A 7,895-nucleotide genomic window follows, 5' to 3' on the forward strand; every position below is an offset into this window, starting at 1 on the left:
CAGACTCCTGCCAATGCAGTGGCCAAGCATCGGCACACCACTGTGACCCGAATATGGCCCAAATGCCGTCAGAACCCGCCACATCCATCACTGATAACAACTCGACACTAGTGATTTCTGGGGCCTGAAAACAGGTCCTTCCATTATAATTGTGCAAGAAATCCCCCGCACCAGTAGGGCAGCCTTGAGAAACTGGGTAAGTCTGATACAGTGTTTCAGAAACGTCACCCTCCATGGTGGCCAGCGAAAAATGCCAGGGGAGAATCCAACCCATTGGCATGACCCAAGAGATGAAAACCAGGAGCCTTCGCAACGACTGCATATGGTAAAACGTAACCTTAGAAACTGAAAAAAAAACTCAACCAAATCCAGCAATTTTGCCTCAGAGGCAGTCTCCATACCGAGAAACAACATGACCGGCGCGGGACCCTCTGTCTTGTCCTTTGCGACAGGAACCCTAAAACGTTGCATAAAGCCTGAAAACTGTTCAAAAGGAAGCTACATAAAACGCTGTATCTTGAGCCCGTGAAAAGAAAATCATCCAAGTAGTGAATGATGGAAGGAGAGTTGGTCTCCTATCGTACCACCCACTTCAAAAAGGAACTAAAAGGTTCAAATAGCTGGCACAATATAGAGCAACCATCGGGAGGTAGGTGTCCTAGTGATACCATCAGTGACGACCCAGCAAATGATAACATTCTGGATGCACAGGCAACAGCCGTAACTCAGAATTTGCCAAGAGTGCCCCGCGACCAGCCTCCCTAACCAGGGAGACAGCGCCATCAAAAGAAATGTTCAATGCAGAGGAGTCCTCCAGCAAAATCCCGTCATTCACAGATGAACCACAAGGACGCGATAAGTGGTGAATTAGGCAAAATTTTCTGCTCTCGTTTTTGGTAAGTACACCCGAGGGGAACACCCGGAGATTGCTGAATGTTTTCCAGGCAAAAACTATTGATGAGCTATCCTCAGGACAGGTCATCAATAGTTAATCGCCGAGGACTCTCCACTCTGGATCCCTAGGAATCACCTGATCACCCAGCTCACTGTCAATACAGCGGGTCCAGACATCCCCATCAGGGATGAGAGTGGAAGTGCCATAACTGGCTTCACCCCCATTGAAATTAATGGGAGCTGAAGTGGCTATTACACTTTCACATCCGACCCCGGTGTTGGAGGCGGAAGTGCCAGATTCCCCAACAATTCACTATTGATGACCTATCTTGTGAACCCCTTTAACCCTTAACACTCCATGACGTACAGTTATGTCATGTAGATTCAGGGTTTGTATGCAGTTGGATTGGGGGTCGATCCCGCTCCATACAATTTAGATGTTGGCTGTCTTTGCAGCTAATTGCGGCTGTTAACCCATTTAATGCCATCGGCAATTTTGACTGTGGCATTTAAATACCCCAATCAGAGTACGAGGGTCCTGCAATGATTGCGGGGTGCCGTTCTGTTGTCATGGCAGCGGGGGCCTTCTGACGAGTTTCAAGGGCTGCCATTGCAGATTACCTAGACTGCCCGTCAGATTGCAGTATAATCTAATACTATGGTATTACATTATACTGCAGGAGAGATCAAATGATTGCAAATTCAAATACCCCATAGGGACCAAAAAAAAAGTAAAAATGAGTAAAAAAAAAAGTCTTAATCATTTTAAAAAAATTAAAGGTAATAAAAGTTTTTTAAAAAGCCCTTTTGACATATTTATAATTAAAATATCAAAATAAACAAAGGTATCACTGCATCCATAAAAGTCCGATCCATCAAAATAACGCATTTATCCTGCATGGCAGGGACGGTAACTATAGAGGGTGCAGGGGATGCGGTTGCACCCGGGCCCAGGAGCCTTAGGGGGCCCATAAGGCCTCTCTTCTCCATATGGGGAGCCCAGTACTATGAATAAAGCATTATAGTTGGGGGCCCTGTTACAGGTTTTGCATTGGGGCCCAGAAGCTTCAAGTTATGTCTCTGTGCAGCATGGTTTAGGTATGGGTACGGGTACAGAAACAGATAGAGGGAGTGCCCCAGCTCACCTTTTGCATCAGGGCCCCTGAGCCTTTAGTTATGCCCCTGGATGCCACTTAAGGCCTTAGTCAGACGGGCGATTTTTCGCATGACGGATGCGCATCCGCAAATCGCGTGACCGGTGCGCGCAAGTCGCCCGCAAATCGCCCGAAAATCTGCTCCTAGCCGCGTTTCATTAGAAACGGGCCGGAGCTGTCCAGCGCATTGCATTCAATGGAGACGGCAATACAGCCGTCTCCATTGAAAGCAATGCGCTGCGGGCGAGCCCGGGATGAATTGTCGGTAAGGGCTTAAATATATAAGCCCTTCCCTGCAATCCATCCTAAAATGTGTTAAAATAAAAAAAAATTGTATACTCACCTTCCCCGGCAGCCGGAGCTCCGCGTGGCCGTCCTGCAGTGGGTGTGAATTCATGAATGGATGTGAGTCAGACCTGCCCCTGATTGGCTCAGCGCTGAGAGGCAGCAGTCACTCACCCATTCATGAATTCATGAATGGGTGTGTGAGTGTTTTCAGCCTCTGATTGGTCAGGGCTGTGACCAATCAGAGGCAGATCATTCAGCAGGCGGGGATTTTAAAGCCCCGCCGGCTGAATAGTGCCAAGAAGCAGTTCAGGAGAACTGACAGCGGCCGCGGCTGGACTCCGGCTGCAGCGGAAAGGTGAGTATACAATTTTTTTTTATTTTAACACATTTAGAATGAATTGCAGGGAAGGGTTTATATATTTAACCCCTTCCCGACAATTCACCCCGAGCACGCCGGCAGCCCATTGCTTTCAATGGAGCGGCTGTATTGCCGCTCCATTGAATTCAATGGGCAAACATCATTCTTCTCTGTCACAGCTGTGGCAGAGAAGAATGATTTGTCTTCTATATGTTCTCAATGGGGTCGGCGCTGCAGCCGCCGGCCCCATTGAGTGCATATAGAGAAGAGAACAGGAATCGCAGATCGCAGATAGGTGCGTTCTGCGATTTTTTTGTTCTATAATTTATCGGACGAGCGCATAAAAAGCGCTCATGTGTCCGATACCATTGCAAAGCAATGGTTTTATAAAATCGCCGGACGCATGCGCATGCGCAAATCGCGTGAAAAATCGCCCGTCTGACTAAGGCCTAACATCGCACATTGTACAGGACATTGGGTTTATAGTACAAAAAATTGCTAATAGACTTCCTTTAAAGGGACACAGTCATCACCTTTGAGCGCTATAAACCAAGTGATGGGGCTCAAAGATGTCGGAACGGGGAGACCGAGGAGGCTTTATCTATGGGCTGCAATACAACGGTATCAATGTATTTTGTCTTTGACTATATTCTGCACTTAGTATGTTCACTATAGTCATAAAAATGTAATGCAGAAAGACAATATTCAGGGAGTCGACGGAAGCTGCATGATTTAATTGGTTTTCCCATTTACGTGGCAATTTATGCATGTTGGGTATACGGCAGTGAGAAAACTCCATGTAGGCATGCAAATTTATTTAATGTGATCACCCAGAAAAAAGCTGATGGGAGGCAGGATTTATGGCCGCTCACTTCACCCACTTGGAGTTGTCATTTGTTTAATACAATAAGATATTCCAAGTCCGCCCTCTCCAGCCGCATCCCATGTTAATGGCCTCAATGAGACTCCACTGGCTTTAATTATACAAAAAGGCAGAACAGAAATATGTAAAACGATCCTGCTGTAAAATGTTAACATCTCCCATCTTTATGGCCCGCGGTAATCCTGTCTTTGTCCACTCTTCCTTCTCACATAAACATTAAATATCACCGAAAATATCTTTATATTTGGGAATAAACAGCTAAAGTTAATCTCTACCCTTGAACGCCGTTCTTTTCTGCGCTGATCAAGTCCTTAATATATCTTTATTATCTTTTCTCTGATACAGAGCTCCAAATCTCCTGAACGGACATAAAGTTAAGAGATAACGTTTGGTTTGCCTGCAGTCACCACAAGGGTGCGCTTACTGTATACGGTTTGCTTTTACACAGTAAGGCCTCAGTCAGACGGGCGTTTTTTCGCGCGATTTGCGGATCGCACGACGGATGCGCATCCGCAAATCGCGTGACCGGGCCCGACAATTCGCCGAAAAATCTGCAGCTAGCAGCATTTTTGGCGAAACGGCCCAGCGCTACCCGTTATCCTCTGCCACAGCTGTGGCAGAGGAGAACGATGTTCGCCCATTGAATTCAATGGAGCCGGCAATACAGCCGGCTCCATTGCAAGCAATGGGCTGCCAGCGAGCGCGGGATGAATTTTTAGGAAGGGCTTAAAATATAAGCCCTTCCCTGAAAACCATCCTAAAATGTGTAAAAAAAAAAAAATGTATACTCAGCTTTTCCCTGCAGACGGAGTTCAGCCACGTCCGGCTGGCAGTTCTCCTGAACTGCTCTGTGTAGTATTCAGCAGGCGGGGATTTCTCGTGCTCTCGCAGCGCAAGAGAGAAAATATCGCAAGTGTGCGTCCACCCTCATACACATTAGAGAAAAGTCAGCCAAACATGCCGATTTTAGGGCGACTGGCTGACTATAGTATGTGGGACTATAGTATGTGGGGCATGTTGCTCATGTGTATAGGCAATCCGGGAGAAATAGCTGTTGGTCGAACAAGTCTTGGGCCGACGGCTATTGAAGGTGTATGGGCAACTTAAAGCTGATAGGTCACTGTCTGAGTTTATAGGATATGTCCATGCTTTATACGCAGTGTTTCTCAACTCCAGTCCTCAGGGACCCCCAACAGGTCAGGTTTTCAGGATTTCCTCAGTATTGCACAGGTGATGTAATTATTGCCAGTGCCTCAGACATTGCCACAGGTGTTCTTACTATAGGATATCCTGAAAACATGACCTGTTGAGGGGTCCTGAGGACTGGAGTTGAGAAACACTGCTTTATAGAGTTGTAAGGTGGGCCTTCAGAATCCTTTCCTCTGGGGGCCTGAAGTACCTTAACACAACATAGGACAATGTCATCCATCATTTAGTTTCATGCTGGTCCATTTTCGAGGATCCACAAGCTCAACAGCCTCTTGTTTTTCGCAGTTTTTACGATCACTTACAGCCAAAACCAAATTTATCTTCAAGTATTGATCAGCCCCAGTCTGATAGAGGTTGGTGCTCAGGAGGTCCCGGTCTTTGACCCTGAAATAGGAAATGAATCTCAATTCAATAGAGTGATATTTAGGCCTTGCGCTCGGCTGCGGCTGCCGACACTGCTTGGAGGTAAAAATCAATAGGGTGTGCTAATGATTCACAATTTATAGGCCAGCTGCCATTTTAATATTAGCAGAAGTGTTATATTGCAAACGGATTGGAACATAGGTGGCGGCGCGGCAAATATTTCTTAAAGCGCTTTTTCTCAGCAGAAAAATGACGACTGGTTATTATTACACGTAATTTATGGGCCTCATTTGAACCACTAATTTAGAAATCCTTATGAGCAACATATTAACTAGAAGGTTAATGGCTGCACTCAGAGCTTTTATATCGCCGCCATATCTTCCATGTATAGAGAGGAGAGCGGAGATTTATATAAAGATAAAACGTAATTAGCTGTAATGGCGAATCGAAGGATCGCGTTCTTTTAGATAAGACCACCTAAGCGTTTCTAAATGGGCTGCGTGATACTTGGAGAGTAATATTAAAAGCTCATCATGTGTAGACTGGATCTAGGAGACTTTCTAAGCAAGGTTGAAAGGAATTGTCCAGAATTAGAAAAACATGGCTGCCTTTTTGTAAAAACAGCGCCACGTCTGTCCATGGCCTGGGTCTGGCTTTGCAGCTCGGCTACATTGAAATGAGTGGGGACTCACCAATACGATCTATGGACAGATGGGGTGTTTTTCTAATTTTGGAGTTGTCCAGTTGTAAACTACTGATGGCCTATTCTCAGAATAGGCTATCAATAGTAGATCAGCACGGTCCATTTCCCAGGGCCCTGCAAATCAGCTACTCACTTCAGTTGGAAATTGTCCTGCAATACCAAGCCTGGCCACACCTGTAGGGACAGAGCCATCTGTTTCCTGCAGAAATCTGCTCAGTGCAGAAGCACACCAGCCTTACGAACAGTTAATTGGTGGGGTCTCGATTGATCGATTATTGATGAGCTGTCCTATGGATAGGCCTCCAATAGATTACAACCAGACAGCCCCTTTAAGGCTTAAATTAAAGTTGCATATACTACAGAATTTCAAGTGGACTAATGAAAAGAGGGGGCCCAGTTTGTTCCTCTTTGCAAGAGCTATATGAACCTGCACATGGGTGCAACTGTAAGAGGCCTCTCACCGGCTATGCCAGAAACCTACTGTACAAAGATGAGGGGCAAACACCCCGAAACAGCTGTCTGTGTATGGTTTTCTGGCTTGGTTTCCTATTGCCAATCATTGTTATACAGACCTGTAGAAAGGGTCTGACATTGATATGAAGAAATGCTGCCATCCAATAGGTGGTGCTACAGAGGTAGTAATTCCATCTTCCTTATTTAAATTAATTACCCAGCTTGCACAGCCTTATAAGTCTCCTCACATACCTTCTAAGTGTCCCCAAACCCTTTTTGGGTGTTCTCCCTCCTTCGGGAGAGACTATGCCATCCCCCTACCCACTCACCCCCTAGGTGTCTCCACACACTTTTTGGATGCTCTCCTTAAGAGGAGACACAACAACCCTCCTGACCCAGGGGTTATATGAAGAATGATGCCTGACTTTGTTATAATACGGTATGGTTACTGTTTTCTTGCACCTATGTCTTTAAAAAAAGAAAGATTTGTAAACGAGGTGTTACAGAAGCAGGTCTTGCGAAAAGTCATACGTTGCCCCTATATAAAGGTGAAGTCCACTGTACCTGTGCAACCTGATAGGGCTGCAGATGTCTCTACTGGTAGTATGAGGCACTGAAGGGCACTAGCTAAACACAAAACCAGAGAAGATTCCGTCAGGAAGGATAAGAGGAGAGGAACTATCCCATGTCTTGCTGTTCCTCTCCGGCGCTCCTGTTGTCACTTTCATTTGCACCAAAGCAGGCAAAATTGATCCACAGTCACTTCTGCTTCCTAACTGGACAGATTGATATACCTGAAGTTCAAGTGATTTGGGGTTATACTGCAATACTTAAGTGTTTCCTTATTTTTTTGGAGTGCTGTATGTTCAACTGCATCTGCTGGATAGAATGAGAAAAATGTGTATACTCCCTATTTCGTCTGTGGATGAATGGTAAGAAGTTTTTTTTTTGTTTTTTTTTTGTTTTTTTTTTCGCGAACGGAGTCCCCCACTACCACAAATTATGCAGTCGAGTTTCCCGCATTTGGGGAAATCGCAGGGGTCAGCACACCCGGAGTGCAATGGATGAGCCTCACCCTGGGAGAACCACCTTAGTGATCATGGTATCTCCCCTGCCAGGTAAGTATAATGGTAAGAAGTTTGTATAAACGAAGCCGATGTTTGGTCTTAAGCACCTCAATAGTTGTATAACAGGGGCCCTCTGTGCAACACGAAGATGTCCAAGATTTGTTCACCAACTGTGTTATTCCTATTTCCCTTGCCATATACGAGGGGGTGCTGATAAGTCTTTGGCTTTGTGTTCTTTTTTTGTTTCTATGGTAACGAATGTTACATTACATGAAAGCCTTATGTGTCTAATATAGGTTTTCAAAATGTTGTGTTTGTAGCTTATAGCAACAGTGATCTCGGCGCGCGGGAAAACAAAATGGCGGAGTCTAAGGCGATATTCACAGCAAATGAGAGCAGAGGAGGGATAAAATTCTTGTTTCTGCAAGGAAAGTCCGCGAGGGATCTTCATGGTGATATGTCGCAGACATTGGGGGATCAATGCCCTTCATATTCTACAGTTAAGAACTGGGTTGCCAAATTT

General features: G+C 45.5%; 1 pseudogene; it reads right to left on the reverse strand.

Annotated features, from left to right (window-relative positions):
* Positions 1-7,282: 7,282 nt before the first annotated feature.
* LOC136581169 (U1 spliceosomal RNA) lies at positions 7,283-7,431 on the reverse strand (annotated as a pseudogene).
* Between the last annotated feature and the right edge of the window lie 464 nt (positions 7,432-7,895).

The sequence above is a fragment of the Eleutherodactylus coqui genome, chromosome 10 (assembly GCF_035609145.1).
Source record: "Eleutherodactylus coqui strain aEleCoq1 chromosome 10, aEleCoq1.hap1, whole genome shotgun sequence".
NCBI lineage: Eukaryota > Metazoa > Chordata > Amphibia > Anura > Eleutherodactylidae > Eleutherodactylus > Eleutherodactylus coqui.